General features: G+C 43.4%; 1 long non-coding RNA gene across 1 annotated transcript; it reads right to left on the reverse strand.

Annotated features, from left to right (window-relative positions):
* Positions 1–5,488: 5,488 nt before the first annotated feature.
* Positions 5,489–14,622, reverse strand: LOC147975967 (uncharacterized). Its single transcript, XR_015601261.1, has 2 exons — positions 14,227–14,622; positions 5,489–5,802 (listed from the first exon to the last, which is right to left on the reverse strand). It is a non-coding gene; the product is annotated as an uncharacterized LOC147975967 (long non-coding RNA).
* Between the last annotated feature and the right edge of the window lie 1,465 nt (positions 14,623–16,087).

Consider the following 16,087-nt stretch of genomic DNA (forward strand, 5'->3'; position numbering starts at 1 on the left):
ATTTTATAGATTTCTTCTTCTAGCACTTGAGCACAATTGTCCTTTCCATCATACTCACGAAAGATATTAAAAAGGTGAAGCGTATGAGACAAACTCAATTCCATATTTTTTATAGTTTTCTTTTAGAAACTAAACTAATGATAAAACAAGAAACTAAAAGACTCGATTGCAAGATCTAAAGATATACCTTCAAGCACTCACCTCCCCGGCAACGACGCCAGAAAAGAGCTTGATGTCTACTACACACCCTTCTTCTTGTAGATGTTGTTGGGCCTCCAAGTGCTGAGGTTTGTAGGACAGTAGCAAATTTCCCTCAAGTGGATGACCTAAGGTTTATCAATCCGTAGGAGGCATAGGATGAAGATCGTCTCTCTCAAGCAACCCTGCAACCAAATAACAAAGAGTCTCTTGTGTCCCCAACACACCCAATACAATGGTAAATTGTATAGGTGCACTAGTTCGGCGAAGAAATGATGATACAAGTGGTATATGGATGGTAGATAATAGTTTTTGTAATTTGAAATAATAAAAACAGCAAGGTAACAAGTGATAAAAGTGAGCGTAAACGGTATTGCAATGCGTTCAAACAAGGCCTAGGGTTCATACTTTCACTAGTGTAAGTCCTCTCAACAATACTAACATAATTGGATCATAAAACTATCCCTCAACATGCAACAAAGAGTCACTCCAAAGTCACTAATAGTGGAGAACGAACGAAGAGATTATGGTAGGGTACGAAACCACCTCAAAGTTATTCTTTCCAATTAGTCCGTTGGGCTATTCCTATAAGTGTCACAAACAGCCCTAGAGTTCGTACTAGAATAACACCTTAAGATACAAATCAACCAAAACCCTAATGTCATCTAGATACTCCAATGTCACCTCAAGTATCCGTGGGCATGATTATACGATATGCATCACACAATTTGAGATTCATCTATTCAACCAACACAAAGGACCTCAAAGAGTGCCTCAAAGTTCTACCGGAGAATCACGACAAAAACGTGTGCCAACCCCTATGCATAGGTTCCCAATGTCACGAAACCCGTAAGTTGGTCACCTTAACATACATCAAGTGGCACGTGGTATCCCATTGTCACCACAGATATCCACGACAAGACATACATCAAGTGTTCTCAAGTCTTTAAAGACTCAATCCGATAAGATTACTTCAAAGGGGAAACTCAATTCATTACAAGAGAGAAGAGGGGGAGGAGAAACATAGGATCCAACTATAATAGCAAAGCTCGCGATACATCAAGATCGTGCCAAATCAAGAACACGAGAGAGAGAGAGAGAGAGATCAAACACATAGCTACTGGTACATACCCTCAGCCCCGAGGGAGAACTACTCCCTCCTCGTCATGGAGAGCACCGAGATGATGAAGATGGCCACCGGAGAAGGATTGCCCCCTCCGGCAGGGTGCCGGAACGGGTCTAGATTGGCTTTTGGTGGATACGGAGGCTTCTGGCGGCGGAACTCCCGATCTATGTTGCGTTCTGGAAGTTTTAGGTCACGTAGGTATATATGGGTGTAGGAGGTACGTCAGGGGAGCCACGAGGGCCCCACGAGACAGGGGGGCGCGCCCTAGGGGGGGCGCCCCCCACCCTCGTGAGCACCTCGTTCCTTCCTTGACGTGGGGTCCAAGTCCATCAGGTGTGTTTCCTTTCAAAAATAACTTCTCCAGTTGATTTCGTTCCGTTTCGACTCCGTCTGATATTCCTTTTCTTCGAAACACTTAAATAGATATAAAACAGCAAATCTGGGCTGGGCCTCCGGTTAATAGGTTAGTCCCAAAAGTAATATAAAATTGGATAATAAAGCCCAATATTGCCCAAAACAGTAGATAATATAGCATGGAGCAATCAAAAATTATAGATACGTTGGAGACGTATCAGGCACCCCCTCTTTCGTCTACTTCTATCGGTAACTTTACTTGGAGCTATATTTTTATTCACCACATGATATGTGTTTTGCTTGGAGTGTCTTGTATGATTTGAGTCTTTGCTTTTTAGTTTAGTACAATCATCCTTGCTGTACAGACCTTTTGAGAGAGCCATACATGATTTGGAATTTGTTAGAATACTCTATGTGCTTCACTTATATCTTTTGAGTTATATAGTTTTGCTCTAGTACTTCACTTATGTCTTTTAGAGCACGGTGGTGGATTTGTTTTATAGAAACTATTGATCTCTCATGCTTCACTTAGATTATTTTGAGAGTCTTAAATAGCATGGTAATTTGCTTAAATAATCCTAATATGCTAGATGTTCAAGATTAATAAAAAATTTCTTATGAGTGTTTTGAATACTAAGAGAAGTTTGATGCTTGATGATTGTTTTAAGATATGGAGGTAATAATATCAAAGTCGTGCTAGTTGAGTAGTTGTGAATTTGAGAAATGCTTGTGTTGAAGTTTGCATGTCCCGTAGCATGCACGTATGGTAAACGTTATATAACAAATTTGAAACATGAGGTGTTATTTGATTGTCCTCCTTATGAGTGGCGGTCGGGGACGAGCGATGGTCTTTTCCTACCAATCTATCCCCCTAGGAGCATGCACGTAGTGCTTGTTTTTGATGACTTGTAGATTTTTGCAATAAGTATGTGAGTTCTTTATGACTAATGTTGAGTCCATGGATTATACGCACTCTCACCCTTCCATCATTGCTAGACTCTTCGGTACCGTGCATTGCCCTTTCTCACATTGAGATTTGGTGCAAAATTCGCCGGTGCATCCAAACCCCGTGATATGATACGCTCTTTCACACATAAACCTCCTTATATCTTTCTCAAAACAGCTACCATACCTACCTATTATGGCATTTCCATAGCCATTCCGATATATATTGCCATGCAACTTTCCATCATTCCGTTTATCATGACACATTCATCATTGTCATATTGCTTAGCATGATCATGTAGTTGACATAGTATTTGTGGCAAAGCCACCGTTTGTAATTCTTTTCATACATGTCACTCTTGGTTTATTGCATATCCCGGCACACTGCTGGAGGCATTCATATAGAGTCATCTTTTGTTCTAGCATCGAGTTGTAAATAAATAGAAGTGTGATGATCATCATTTTCTAGAGCATTGTCCCAAGTGAGGAAATAAAAAAAAAAGAAAGGCCATAAAAAGGAGAAGGCCCAAAAAAGAGAGAAAAAAAGAGAAGGGACAATGTTACTATCCATTGCCACACTTGTGCTTCAAAGTAGCACCATAATCTTCATGATAGAGAGTCTTTTGTTTTGTCACTTTCATATACTAGTGGGAATTTTTCATTATAGAACTTGGCTTGTATATTCCAACAATGGGCCTCCTCAAGTGCCCTAGGTCTTCGTGAGCAAGCAAGTTGGATGCACACCCACTTAGTTTCTTTTGTTGAGCTTTCATACATTTATAGCTCTAGTGCATCTGTTGCATGACAATCCCTACTCCTTGCATTAACATCAATCGATGGGCATCTCCATAGCCCATTGATTAGCCTCGTTGATGTGAGACTTTCTCCTTTTTGTCTTCTCCACATAACCCCCATCATCATATTCTATTCCACCCATAGTGCTATGTCCATGGTTCGCGCTCATATATTGCGTGAAAGTTTATAGGTTTGAGATTACTAAAGTATAAAACAATTGCTTGGCTTGTCATCGGGGTTGTGCATGATGAGAGCATTCTTGTGTGACGAAAATGAAGCATGACTAAGCTATATGATTTTGTAGGGATGAACTTTCTGTGGCCATGTTATTTTGAGAAGACATAATTGCTTAGTTAGTATGCTTGAAGTATTATTATTTTTATGTCAATATGAACTTTTATCTTGAATCTTTCGGATCTGAATATTCATACCACAATTAAGAAGAATTACATTAAAATTATGCCAAGTCGCACTCCGCATCAAAAAATTTGTTTTTATCATTTACCTACTCGAGAACGAGCAGGAATTAAGCTTGGGGATGCTTGATACGTCTCCAATGTATCTATAATTTTTGATTGTTCCATGCTATATTATCTACTGTTTTGGACATTATTGGGCTTTATTATCCACTTTTATATTATTTTTTGGGACTAAACTATTAATCGGAGGCCCAGCCCAGAATTGCTGTTTTTTTTGCCTATTTTAGGGTTTTGAAGAAAAGGAATATCAAACGGAATGAAACCTTCGAGAACATGATTTTCTCACCGAACATGATCCAGGAGACTTGGACCCTACGTCAAGAAACAAAGGAGGAGGCCACGAGGTAGGGGGCGCGCCTACCCCCCTAGGCGCGCCCTCCACCCTCGTGGCCCTCCTGTTGCTCCACCGACGTACTCCTTCCTCCTATATATACCTACGTACCCCCAAACGACCGGATACGGAGCCAAAACCCTAATTCCACCGCCGTAACTTTCTGTATCCATGAGATCCCATCTTGGGGCCTGTTCCGGAGCTCCGCCGGAGGGGGCATCCATCATGGAGGGTTTCTACATCAACACCATAGCCCCTCCGATGAAGTGTGAGTAGTTTACCTCAGACCTTCGGGTCCATAGTTATTAGCTAGATGGCTTCTTCGCTCTTTTTGAATCTCAATACAATGTTCTCCCCCTCTCTTGTGGAGATCTATTCGATGTAATCTTCTTTTTGCGGTGTGTTTGTTGAGACTGATGAATTGTGGGTTTATGATGAAGTTTATCTATGAACAATATTTGATTCTTCTCTGGATTCTTTTATGTATGATTGGTTATCTTTGCAAGTCTCTTCGAATTATCAGTTTGGTTTGGCCTACTAGATTGATATTTCTTGCAATGGGAGAAGTGCATAGCTTTGGGTTCAATCTTGCGGTGTTCTTTCCTAGTGACAGTAGGGGCAGCAAGGCACGTATTGTATTGTTGCCATTGAGGATAACAAGATGGAGTTTTTATCATATTGCATGAATTTATCCCTCTACATCATGTCATCTTGCTTAAGGCGTTACTCTGTTTTCATGAACTTAATACTCTAGATCCATGCTAGATAGCGGTTGATGAGTGGAGTAATAGTAGTAGATGCAGGCAGGAGTCGGTCTACTTGTCTCGGACGTGATGCCTATATACATGATCATACCTAGATATTCTCATAACTATGCTCAATTCTGTCAATTACTCAACAGTAATTCGTTCACCCACCGTAAGATACTTATGCTCTTGAGAGAAGCCACTAGTGAAACCTATGGCCCCGGATCTATCTTCATCATATTAATCTTCCAATACTTAGTTATTTCCTTTGCTTTTTACTTTGCTTTTATTTTACTTTGCATCTTTACCACAAAAATACCAAAAATATTATCTTATCATATCTATCAGATCTCACTCTCGTAAGTGACCGTAAAGGGATTGACAATCCCTTATCGCGTTGGTTGCCAGGATTTATTTGTTTTGTGCAAGTGCGAGGGTGTGACGCTCTCGATTCAATCGTACACTAATCATACACGCAAATGTGTACGATCAAGATCAAGGACTCACGGGAAGATATCACAACACAACTCTAGACAAAAATTAAAATAATACAAGCTTTATATTACAAGCCAGGGGGCTCGAAAGCTCGAATACATAAGCTCGAATACACAAGAGTCAGCGGAAGCAACAATATCTGAGTACAGACATGAGTTAAACAAGATTGTCTTAAGAAGGCTAGCACAAAAGCAACAATGATCGAAAAGGCAAGGCCTCCTGCCTGGGAGCCTCCTAACTACTCCTAGTCGTCGGTGGTCTTCACGTAGTAGTAGGCATCCTCCGGGTAGTAGTAGACATCAGTGGCGTCGTCTGACTCCTGGGCTCCGTCATCTGGTCGCAACAATCGGGTATGGGGGAAAAGAAGTAGCAAAGCAACCGTGAGTACTCATCCAAAGTACTCGCAAGACTTACATCAGATCTAAACTAAGTATGCATCTGTATCAAAGGAATGGGTTGTATCTGTGGACTAAACTGCAGAATGCCAGAAGGGAAGGGGAAAGCCTAGCCTATCGAAGACTAGCATCTTCTGGAAACCACCATCTTGCAGCAACAGGAGGGAGTAGAGTAACATAAAGTAAAGTAGAAGTAGAGTTATCAACCTCGGCCAGAGATCCTTTCTCGACTCCCTGCGAGAAAGCAATCCCAGAGCCATACTATCCATTTCTCATCACAATTCAATTCTCATCACCATGTCTCACCTCAATTATCCAGTTCTAGTTGTATCGATCAGGATACAACTCCAAGTGTCCGTTACCGTAGGACAGGCTATCGATAGATGTTTTCTTCCCTGCAGGGGTGCACCAACTTACCCACCACGCTCGATTAACTCCGGCCAGACACACTTTCCTGGGTCATGCTCGGCCTCGGCCAAACAATACGCCGCAACCCGACCTAGGCTTAATAGAGAGGCCAGCACGCCAGACTAAACCTATGCCCCCAGGGGTCATGGGCCATCTCTCCGGGAACTCCTGCACATTGCGAACGCGGCCGGTGAGCAGACCTAGCTACCTCCTTCAACAAGGTAGGTGCTTTCCAGTCCAACCCGGCGCGCGCCGCTCAGTTGCTGACGTCATTTAAGCTTCGGCTGATGTATACGACGCAGAACGCCCATACTATGCCCACGTGATGGTTAGTGCTATCAGGCCAGAGGCCCCTCGAATCAAATATCCAAATCGTAGTGGATTAGGAACGCACGGTAACGAGCAGAGACTCACGATCGATGTGACCCCGTCGCCCCGTCTCGAGTACTTGCGGCAAGGGCTAAGAATGTCCGGCCACGCCTCGTAAGTATCTCGCGGGCACCTTCCAGATCAACCCGACTCCACATCACTCGCAATTAAGCTCGCACGGGTACCACTCGGGGTCAACCCGTCTTTAGTCACATGGTTCAGTGCAAAGTCATAGTAACCATAGTAACTGTGTGTCTAACACCAAGGGGAAAACCCCGAGGAATCACCCCCGGTGAATTCCACTCGATGTTGTCATCAAGGTGAATGTAAGAGGATCCACCCTCGAGGTTCACGTTTGATGGGTTGCACGACAGAGCCGTAACGGAAGTGGTTAAGGAGGAAATCACCCTCGATGGCCTCGACCGTAAAGCTACACTACGGAGATCTCATCAGGAGTGATGTAAGAGGTTCCACCCTCGACACTCGATGGTAACTCTACAGAGTCGTACAACTAAGGGGGGGTGATGTGCGGTGTCGGGGCCTGGGCGTCGATCACATTGATCGAGTCATCGAACATAAAGCGGGGCAACTGGGACAAGGTGGGGGTCACTGATGGATCACTAACCATCCTATACTAAGCAGTTTAGGATAAGCAGGTAAGGTATGAAAGCATGTAACAACAACAGGCTATGCATCAGAGTAGGATCATACAGAAAACAGTAGCAATTCTAATGCAAGCATGAGAGGGAAAGAAATGGGCGATATCGGAATGCTCAAGGGGGTGTTTGCTTGCCTGGTTGCTCTGGCAAAGAGGGGTCGTCGTCGACGTAGTCGATCACAGGGGGAGCATCGGTCTCGGGGTCTACCGGAGAGAAGAGGGGGAAGAAACAATAAATATAAAGCAAACAAAGCATCACAAAGCATAACATGGCAACACGCAGCGCTAGGAGTGTTCTAAAGTAGTGCTGCACGAAACAGGTGAAGGGGGAATTTAACCGGGAAGGTATTCCCGGTTCCGGACTTGTGTCAGACAGACGACCGGAGGGGGAAAGTTCTATGTTCAGATAGTCAGAGGCATCTGACAGGAAAAGAGATAACGTATTCGGATTTGTTGGATTTATCTGAGCAACTTTCATGTAGAAGACATTTTCATCCGAGTTACGGTTTATTTTCTATGAATTTTCAAAGATTTAAAGTTTTTATGAAATTCCTGGATTTATTACTAATTCGAAATTAAAAGAAAAAAAGGCTATGGGTACCCAAAAGTGTACCTAGCCAGAGGTACAGAGAAGCTGACATGTGGGGCCAGGGCCCAGTTGACTTAGTCAACAACCAAGTCAGCATTGACTAGTCAAAGTGAATAGTGGCCTACTTGTCATGGACTTATCTATTCTAAATCTAGTTTAGCATTTTAATATAAACAGTTGGTCCCGCATGCCATCTACTATCTCTACTCCTAATGAAGAAGTACGTACGTCGTTTCGTTCGTTCGTTCCACCCATCTCATCAAAGGAAATCCCACCCATATCGATTGGGAAATCAGTCCTCCGGTTTTTATCAAAAAAAAACACCTCCCGTTTGCTCACCTTCTCTGGTTTTTCCCACGGTAAGAAAAAGCAAAAAAAAAAGGAGACGCATGCGCTCTTGCACGTGGATAGGAAGGTACTCCCTCTGTTTCCTATTTGTGTGCAATTTGTTTCCTTTTTCTCATATATAGTCTGCGATCCGCCCGCAGATCTTTTCCAACTATATGCTCCTGATCTACTGCACCGCATTCAACGCTAGCCTTCCTATTTGTCAACTTCTCTCCTTACTCTTCACTTCCTGATCCCCATCGTCCCTGGTCTTCTTCGGCCACCATGAAATCGACGTAGCTGTCATCGACCATGTTCGGGCGATCGTGCCCGCGCCCGATGTCTTGGCCGAGTCCGGCATGAGAGAGACGACATCATCCTTGTCGAGTCAGGCGAAGTTCATGATCCCCGTCCGGCACCGCATCCTTCCATCTTCTTGATGGTCGAAGACAGAAGTGCCGTACGTCCTCGTGCAAGGCATGCCTGCGGCCTGTGAATCCAAGGTGTGTGTGCCCCGCTCAGCCTTGTGCGCATGACCACCATAGTTGATGGGTCAAACGTCATGCACCGGCACGGTTATAGCAAGACGAGGACAGCGGCCAGGAGGACGACGGGAAGTTCGTGGCGCGCATTGGAGATATCGCCGTGTTGTTTTGTATGTGTTAGGCCATGGCATGGAGTGAAGTGGAACAGTTCGGCACAATTTTTTCCAAGTGGTGAGGATGCCCGGAAGGCCCCTCATCGCCGGCGGATGACCTCCTCCACGTCAATGGCGCCGGAGCCCCTTTTTCAAGTGGTGAGGATGCCCGGAAGGCCCCTCATCGACGGCGGATGACCTCCTCCATGTCAATGGCGCCGGAGCTTCTTCTTCTTCGACTCCACCAACCGTACAGCCACACCGTCGATCTCCTCCGCCATGTGGTTGATTTTCTACTAATCTTTCTAGACTAACTACAGACCATTTGGTTGTATCAGGGTGGGTATTGATATTTTGGACAATGTGAAGGTCGGTAGGTGGTTGGACCGGCAGGCATTTGCCATGGTGTTTCCAGCGGAGATCTCAGGTTCAAGCCCAACAAAAGTGCAAAATTTTGGTAAGATAATCGTTTTTTGGGTTCCTGCTTGTTGCTATCTTTTTTATGGACACATTTGAGAGTTGTCTCAGTCCATAGGAAATTACTGTTTTTCATAGTGTCAGATCTCATTCCTATTACACAATAAAATGGGCAAGGCATGTTTGGTAACCGTGCTTTATTTTATATGCTCGTGTTTGATTACTTGAGGACATATATGCATACTACAGAGCAATGCCATGCGTTTGACCTCTGAGTATTATTGATAAAGCACTTTTTAATAATACTGAAACTAAAACTCAGTCGCTAAAACATGTAATCATTCAGCTTCTTTGCAGCTACATCTATAACCACCATGCTACACATCAAAGTGATAAACTTCCTATTTAACCACTACCGTTGACGACTTTAAGTTCAGTGTAGGGAAAATGGATGAAGTCTCCCAATGGTGATAGTGGTGCAGGCAACATTTTCTACAGACTTTAAAGTTCAAAATGGACACCTTAATATGTGCGGAGTATCAGGTTCTTGTAGTTTGTCTCCACATCGGTTGCGCGCAAGGAGTATTTTTTTTGTCTTATGTATTAATCTATAATTTGCTTTTCTCCAATGTACAATTTCTCAAGTTCAACAAGAGTGTGGTTAGTGCCTTTTTTCCATTCTATCAAAAAACAGATTGGGTTCTACTATAGAAAGCGGTAATGGGAACAAAACAAGAAAAGATCAACCAGGTTAGTTCCTTTTCTTGCTTAGATTTACCGTTGAAGTCAAATTAGTATTTAAGTAAGGAAAGTCAAACTTTTGTCCGTACTGATTTTTTTTCTGGTTCGCAGGAGAGAGGGAGGAATTGGCCAGCATGGGGTCATGAGTGGTACAAACAAGAAGATGCATGCCATCGGTTCTGTCGGTTCAGTTTACTTTGGATTTTCAGTTCTTTTCACCTCATAATTACTCCTTACATTGTGAAATTTTTGTGAGATTACAACAAATACACCTTACATCGTGAAATTTTTGTAAAAAAAATGCACTTTAGATAAAGGAACGGAGGGAGTATCTTTTATTTCGGTAGTGCAGTTAAGCTTCTTTATCTTTTATTCCATCCCACTAGAGGCCTCTTGTGCACCTTGATTTAGTTCTGGTGTTTATTTGGTGCCAATGTCGTAGGAGAATACATTCATGCATGGATTTATTCCAGCATTCAAATTTCAAGATCTTTGTGCCACTGGTTCGCTGCATTCACCTTAATGGAGGTAAGAAACTCTTACTGAGGAACATGCATAATGATGGAGGAACGGACGTCAAAGTTAAAGGAGCATATTATTCAGCTTCAGGGGTTTTGGACATATGGCTTCTAATTCCATCAGCCAAGAACTTAATCATATTCTAAAAATTGAAGGGGAGGAAGAGGAATATTGTCGGTCATGTCCAGAAACAATGCTCTTTTTCTTATTTTCGGTTGATCCGTTTCTTTTGTGTATCATCAATTGAGTATTTGAGTTGGAACATAAGTATATTAGTTTCTTAGAATTTGCACATATGCTTTATCCGGTTGTCAATGTTATGTACAAACATATATTTATATTTGGACTATAGATTCTTTATACTTATTGCCGTACCTCGTGTTTTCTACTAAGTATGGTACCTCTTGAAGGAGGGAGGGAAAAAAGCCAGGAGTCACTGCTGATTAAGGTGCGGAAGTTGGTGGACACGTACAAGGACGAGGATGTGAGCATCATAGTGATGGGGCACAACCTTTGGGTGGCATTGGCAACCCTAAGCGTGTTCTACATCGCCGAGAATGGTCAGTCACGGCGTTCGCGCGTGGGAGCAACCGACTTCAAGAAGCGATTCGACGTCGCCATGGCCTCCACGGTCGCAACGCCTGAGAGATCGTTCCCTAGCACTCGGCGCTGTTGTACCATGACATGGGCTCTGAGCTGGCCATCGACATCGGCATGTCGCAATACCTGATGCCTGAGGACGTCGCCGCCCGGTTCGTAATTGTTGATGGGGTCGCCGCAAGGTGAGTTAAAGCAATCTCATACGCCCTAGCTGATGCGCCCAACTTCCTATCATGGGTGCTAGCCGTAAAGTCGAATGCATATATTGGTGAGCTCTGTGATCCAAACACCAAGAAGATAGTAGATGCAATTTTTTACTCTTAGCGGGCAAGTTGTTTTTAACTTTTTAAAAAGTAAGGTCGTGTAGGCGCATGGAGATCTCCATTTTGGTCATTTTCTACTCAATTGTAGAGTTTTATTGCAGTATCATAAATTTCCATATCTCAGTAGTGCATGTTTTTTAAAATTAATAGTAAGTGCATGTCAGTACCTCCAAAAGGAAAAATTTCAAGAAAATTGTTCTGTCCTGATGGTAATCATTTTCATACAAACTACCATGGTTTCTTGTCCTTTTGGTTTTGCATGATGTCCATCCCAGAACCTCTATGGAATAATGAACGTTGTTGAATTCCTACAGTTTTCTTATTATTTTGAAGCTTTAATTGTTGATTCCTTTAGGTTAACAGTATGCTCGAGATGAAACTTTTCGTGGAGATACAGTTTTGATATACAACTTTACTTGATTCTTAATCCATGTGGTAATGTCATTAGCATACATGATACTTTATGCATACCATACACCGTTCTCTCACAACAATTGATTAGTTTCTAAATTCTAATCATCTTTTGGTTCAGGTTATAGAATTACATGATGGCGTAGGACCGAGCCATCCTTAGAAAAATTGTATAGAACTGGAAAAGTAGTAACAACATATCTTGTTCAAGTGCCAAATCAGCATTGGACACGCTGACTCATGTATGGCATCCGCCCATGTTCCTTATTGAACCGATGATAATTAGGACGCGCTGACTCATGTAGAGTTTTATTGCAGTATTATAAATTTCCATATCTCAGTAGTGCATGTTTTTTTAAATTAATAGTAAGTGCATGTCAGTACCTCCAAAAAGAAAAATTTCAAGAAAATTGTTCTGTCCTGATGGTAATCATTTTCATACAAACTACCATGGTTTCTTGTCCTTTTGGTTTTGCATGGTGTCCATCCCAGAACCTCTATGGAATAATGAACGTTGTTGAATTCCTACAGTTTTCTTATTATTTTGAAGCTTTAATTGTTGATTCCTTTAGGTTAACAGTATGGTTAACAGTATGCTCGAGATGAAACTTTTCGTGGAGATATATTTTTGATATACAACTTTACTTGATTCTTAATCCATGTGGTAATGTCATTAGCATACATGATACTTTATGCATACCATACACCGTTCTCTCACAACAATTGATTAGTTTCTAAATTCTAATCATCTTTTGGTTCAGGTTATAGAATTACATGATGATGTAGGACCGAGCCATCCTTAGAAAAATTGTATAGAACTGGAAAAGTAGTAACAACATATCTTGTTCAAGTGCCAAATTAGCATTGGACGTGCTGACTCATGTATGGCATCCGCCCATGTTCCTTATTGAACCGTTGATAATTAGGACTCCTATGATAATTAGGAGATGTCTGGTACAATTTTTGTCCATGTGTTGTAGTTAATTTATCAGTTTTGCTAAAGCACATCTAGATGTGTCATAAATATTGCATATCTAAGTCCTATGTCATTGATCTTACGTTGAGATTCGTGTGAATATTATTTTTTCTTTTTTTCTCTTTATGCTTAATTCACTCATTTAGATGTGCAATAACTAGAGCCCATCTAGATGAGCCCAAGACACATCATCATAGTTCAATGTGTGTAGCACAATAAAACAGAAAAAATTTAACTAAGAGGACTATGTCGACGATCAAAAAGAATTCATCGACAAGGGTCCCAAGGCGTTGTGGTGCGAATGTGCCAAAAATCCACCAAGTATTAAATGTATGCAATGAGAAAAAATTAAATTAAAAGGCCCGTAGCAATGCACGGGCATTCTACTAGTTAGACTAATTTGTCTCAAAAAAATACTAGTTAGACTAATTAACTACTACAGTACTAACTAAACTAACTAGCACGGCCGGCCACACACACCACACCACACGCACTCACGCACACACACAGAACACTCACACGCAGAACACACAATGCTTGGGTTAAAAGAAGATAGTATTTTGTGATTTTTGTATGATTTAAACCATGTATCAAGTGGATTTGGTCCCATGAAAACATTTGAGCCTCGTCAAGTGTACTATCTATTCATATTATTTTTACACATATTAAAAACTGTTTAACCACTGATTAGGGGCTGTTTAGGGGCTTAGTCAACATAGAAAACCAAAAGCTAACTAGTAGCAGCTACAGTAGATAGTAGTAGTACAATAGAGCAGCGTTGGGCAGTGGCATGGCTCGGGCGCTGCAGGCGTGCGTAGGCGGGGCAGCCGCAACGGCAGGCGAGGGGGAGCAGCGCCGAGCGCGGCAGTGCGGGCACGCGGTGCGCGAGCGCGGGGCGGCTGCGGCAGTGGCTCCGCGGTGGGCGACGGCAAGCGGCAGTGGCAGCATCAGGCCACAGCAGCAGTACGCAGAGTAGCAGCGGCAGTACAAGCAAGCGGCGGAGGCGCAAGCAGCAGTGGCAAGCGGCAACAGCAGCAGGGCGCGGTCGTGGCGGCAGGGCCGGGCCGCGGACAAGCCCGGGCACATGCGCGTGAGGGCGCGGGCAGGGTGCGTTTGAACGGCCGGACGACGTCGTGTCGAATGGCGGTGGTGCGAGATGCTGCGGTGGCTGGAACTGAGCGCTACGGGGCTCGACAGAGCGCGAGGGAGGGGTGCAATGGGCCCGCACGGACGTGATGAGCACGATCCCGAGCTCATCTGAGCTCGACGCAGAGCAACAGCACGGCTTCGAGCACGCCGGCGGAAGCAGAGGCACGGCAACGGCGGCGAACTAGCTAGGGACGAATGCGGCCGCGGGAAGAAGGAATGGAGGGAGAGAGGAGCTCACCGAGCGGCCAAGAAAGGCCCTCTACAGCTTTGTAGCAGCAGGGGATGACGAAGACGGCGGCGGTCACCGGCGACGCAGAAGACGGAGACGAGCTCGATCCGCTCGATGCCGAGCCCGTCGTCTCCAGTGGCTCGGCTCAGGCGACGCAGCGGAGGGCGGCGAAGCTCCGTGACATCTCGCCGGGGCTCGGGGTCGTCGGAGAGCGCGGAATCGACGGCGGTGAGCGGCGGAGGCTATCGGGAGTGGGCGGATCTAGCAAGGGAAAAGGGGCAATGCACTTAGGGCGCTAGGGTTCGTCAAGGGGGGTTCGGGGAGGACTTGTAGGTCGAATAGGACGCCGGGAGGGGTCGGATGGCTGCCACGCAAGTGGCCACGGCCGGCGGATGGCCGCCACGGCCATCCCAGCCTCCTGTAGCGAGAAGAGGAGGGCGTGTGGGGCTAGCTGGGCCGATTTTTGCTAAATGGGTCACGGTGCCAGTAGATTAGGTCATCTACTTCCTCTCTCTTTTCTCGTTTCTTTACATTTCTACCACTGATTTCTACTTGCTATAGTAAATGAATTTACTTCAGCTTCAAATTTGGCACAAAATTCAAGCACAATATCTTGGAGCGAAACATAAAGTTTTGAGTTATTTGGAAACTCATAAATATTTGTTTATTTTGAAAAGGTTACGTTTGTTGTAGTTGGACCATTATATAAATTTCTAGGGGCACTTTGGGAATCTAGAAGAGGTTGGTTCCAACATGACAAATATCCAGAGATTATTTTCCACACTTTGAACATTTTATTTTGCATGTTTGAAAATTTTGAATTTTGACTTTAATTTGAAATTGAACCGGATTGAATCAAAGGGGGATTTAGCAATAGTGAAAATGATGACATGGCACCATTAACTTGGGATTGTTGTAGCTTAATTATCCGGGCATCACAGAGGGGCTCGCGCGTAGCCTCCTACTGGATTGATACCTTGGTTCTCAAAAACTGAGGGAAATACTTACGCTACTTTGCTGCATCACCCTTTCCTCTTCAAGGGAAAACCAACACAGTGCTCAAGAGGTAGCATGGTGAGCTAAAAGACGTAAGGAGTCTCTTAAAATAAGGTCCAAGGGATCAAGGAGTTTAGCAGCTTCATAAAAAAATGACAGCCATATTTGTTAAATTTGCCTTGTGTAGAGGTACAAAAAGCACCACTTGTCCGCAGCGAGGTGATATAGAAAAGGAACCGAAGAAGCCTCCAAGTTGTTTGCATTGTGGTTTGCTTGGGCACAACAATTATTGCCTTGGAAATATTGGAATACCACTGCTTGTGATTGAAAACTCGGTTGTGATGTACTAGCTCTCTACCTTTGAACTGCAAAAATGTCTTATACTAAGGTACAAAGGTAGTAGTTTCTAGCTGAAAATGTCGATTGAAATCGGACTGGAAACTAAGTGAGTTTTACAATATTAGAAGAGATGCATATAAATAATTGTTTTTCGTCTTTATTTATATGTTGCGAACGATAATACAAAAGGATCATTTTGATAATTTTTATTTTCTCACATTATGAGAGAGATGGAGATGGATTATGTTGACGTTCAAACTGATTCATCGACAAGGGTCCCAAAGCGATGCTGTTAGAAGGAGCCAAAAGTTCATGTTTCATACAACAAATACAACTGTAAATATGCACTTAGAAAATGTTAAAAGGCCCGTGGCAACGCACGGGGCATTCTACTAGTTATTTTGTTCTTTACTTTTTATTCCTGTTTAGTAATAAATAATTTATCTAGCCTCTATTATGATTGTGTTTTTTATGTTTTAATTAGTGTTTGTGCCAAGTAAAGCCTTTAGGATCTTCTTGGGTGATTGTTGTTTGA

The sequence above is a fragment of the Triticum urartu genome, chromosome 4A (genome assembly GCF_056163025.1).
Source record: "Triticum urartu cultivar PI428250 chromosome 4A, HENAU_Tu73, whole genome shotgun sequence".
Lineage (NCBI taxonomy): Eukaryota > Viridiplantae > Streptophyta > Magnoliopsida > Poales > Poaceae > Triticum > Triticum urartu.